Source organism: Rattus norvegicus, chromosome 17 (genome assembly GCF_021556685.1).
Source record: "Rattus norvegicus strain SHRSP/BbbUtx chromosome 17, alternate assembly SHRSP_T2T, whole genome shotgun sequence".
Lineage (NCBI taxonomy): Eukaryota > Metazoa > Chordata > Mammalia > Rodentia > Muridae > Rattus > Rattus norvegicus.
This window is the reverse complement of record NC_141550.1, coordinates 8,344,908-8,347,778: the sequence shown is the minus strand read 5'-3', so window position 1 is coordinate 8,347,778 and position 2,871 is coordinate 8,344,908. Positions and strand designations below refer to the sequence as shown.

General features: G+C 45.8%; 1 pseudogene; it reads right to left on the bottom strand.

Moving 5' to 3' along the window:
- Positions 1 to 239: 239 nt before the first annotated feature.
- Positions 240 to 658, bottom strand: Rpl35-ps1 (ribosomal protein L35, pseudogene 1; annotated as a pseudogene).
- Positions 659 to 2,871: the final 2,213 nt, after the last annotated feature.

Below are 2,871 nucleotides of genomic sequence, written 5' to 3'. Positions count from 1 at the left end.
GGATGCTAAATTACCCTGTTTGGTTTTCTTTTCTTTTCTTTTCTTTTCTTTTTTTTTTTTTGGATTTATTTATATTATGTATATGAGTACACGGTCCCTGTCTGACACACCAGAAGAGGGCAACGGATCCCATTATAGGTGGCTATGAGATGTAGTTGGCTAGGAATTAAACTCAGGACCTGCGGAAGAGCAGTCAGTGCTCTTAACCGCTGAGCCATCTCTCCGGCCTCTTGCTTGGCTTTTTTTTTTTTTTTCCTCGTCAGTTTTGGACTTTATTGTTATTGTCGTCGTCTCAGGCCTTGACTGCGCACTTGCGCAGTGGGTACAGCCGCTCCTTCTGCTGCTGCTTCTTGGTCTTCAGCTTCTCTTCATGCTTGGTGAGCCGGCGGCGCATGGCTCTCGTCTTCTCGGGTCGCAGGTCCAGGGGCTTGTACTTCTTTCCCTTGTAGAATTTCCTGAGGTTTTCCTTTTGAGTCTCATTAATGACAGTGAGGACACGGGCGATGGATTTGCGTACGACTCGTCTCTTGGAGAGCTTGGACGCGGCGCTGCCTGTCACTTTGGCCACGCGAAGCTGGGACAGTTCCAACCTTCAGATCATCCAGTTGTTTCACAGCTCCTCCTCCTTCTTGCCGCGCAGGTCCCGAGCCTTGGCCATTGCTGCGTTGTTCTGCGTTGTTCGCGGATGAGGCCGCCCGGTTCGAGAGAGCCTTGCTTGGCTTTCTTTAAGTTTGCCCACACTTTTATGTAGTTTCCTGAGCTGTATTTGCACACGTGTACATCTGACTCTGGGGCCAGAGCAGCTTCCCCGCGCTTGTCATGTTTCTCGTTTTCCATGGAGTAAATTCTCTGTGGCTGATCTCGAACTACCAACTACTTAAAAAGCAACTGGCTCACAAGACGTTGTAATGGGCACTCAGACACTGGAAGCGCTCACCCCAAAATATGTTTGACTTTTCTCTCTATTGACCTGCCTGAGGAATCTATTCATCTATTTTTTCCTACCAGGATTCTGCTGTTCCACACCACAGATAGCCCATACCTCACTCAGATGACTGGAGCCTCTCTCTGGGTCTGAATAGCTAAGACCTCACATTTTAGTGGCTGAATAATTTCCCATGGGGTGAAAGTCACCCACTGGTTGATTTGTTCATTTAGCTAGGAGCCATCCATCTGTTGGTATTGTAACTTTACAATGACTGTTCATATTTCTTCTTACATGCATACGTATGTCACGGTAGAGGCAGGGTTTCTGGGTCAGATTGTATATGCAAACACTTTTGACAAAGTGTGGCCATTTGTAGAGTTTCTACCAACTTGTCACCAAGGGTGAGTGAAAGGCCTTTGTGGCACCTCCTTCCCAGATGTTTGCTATTTAAAATAACTAGAAAAAATAAACTGGGACTAAGGTACCTGCCCTCTCCACACCGGGGACATCTGCTCGTCCCCACACTTGGGACATCATAATCTGTGTGGCAGGGAAGATAAACCCACACATTGCCCTGTCCAGAGTGCAGGAGAAAGCTGAGCCAAAGACAGGTTAAAGACATGTGGGGCCAGCAGTCTAGTTCAGCGGCTACCCAAAAGGTTGCTAATTTGGGGACAATAATTTCCATTGTAGCTGCAAGACAGAGAACCAAGCTGATAAATAAACTCAGAGGACTCCACTGTTTCCAAGGCAGTGGTCAATGAGTCCCTGGTGAGAAGAGAGGGAAACGGGGGCTTGTGGGTATAGACCTGGTTCATCAGTGAATGGGCTTCATTCCTAACAGAGCCAGTTCTGGGCCACTGCCCATCTCTTGTCCTCAGAGGGAGTTTTCATTTCTCCAGGGAAGAAACACTGTCCAGAGAGGAGCCTTTAGTTTCTGTTCCTTTCTTTTCTCTGTATGTATGTGTGCATACGTGTGTGTGTGTGTGTATGTGTGTGTGTGTGTGTGCACATGGGTGCCAGAGGTTGACATTGTGTCTTCCTAGCCACTCTAATTATATATAATTAATAGTATATTACTATATATTATATGTATATTGATAAGTATTGGTATTATAATATTAATAATATAATATGACAATATATGATAATGTAGTATATATTATAATATAATTTTATATTATAAAATATAATACAATCATAAAATTAATACCACATATTATTATTGTGTGTATGTGTATGCATGCATGTGTGTGTGCACACGCACATGTCTGAACGTGTTTATCTTTTAAAGAGAAATCTGGAGCTTGAGGGTCCAAAAGCCAAGTTGCTACTCCTAGAATGACAACAGCGACTGCTTAGTCATTCATGAAATTCTTCCATCGGTAGGAGCAGGACCGTGGTGTAGAGGAAGTGTGTGTGTGTGTGTGTGTGTGTGTGTGTGTGTGTGTGTGTTCGTACAACGTTCCTTCCGGAGATTAAAAGTGAGTCTGAAATTGCCAGGACTGCAGCACCCGAGAAGGAGAACAAGGGCTCTTGTTCAGTCAGCTCCCCTTTGAATGGCCGAGCGCTTTCTGTCTTAGCGCTCGGTGCTGAGATGTGGCATCTGGATTGCCTAGGAACCCAACAAAGGCGGGCTTGGTGGCTGCTTTGAGGTTTCAGTTCCATGTAGAATTTTAACCATGAAAAGGCACAAAGATTGGTTTCTTCTGAGTTCTTAACTGGACACCGAAACGGGGGACAATTAGTAGGGCGCTGGGCTGTTGTCTCCCACCAGCTGTGTTGCTACTGTTCTGAGTCTTAGGTCCCCAAAGCCTAGTGCTGTACCCCATCCCAGTCTCCTCTGTCTCCAGTGTTCAGAAGGTAGTCCAGGTTCAGTGCCCTGGGAGTGAAGATTGCTTGCCTCAGAAGGACGCTTCCTTTGATGGGTAGGGAGGATCTTT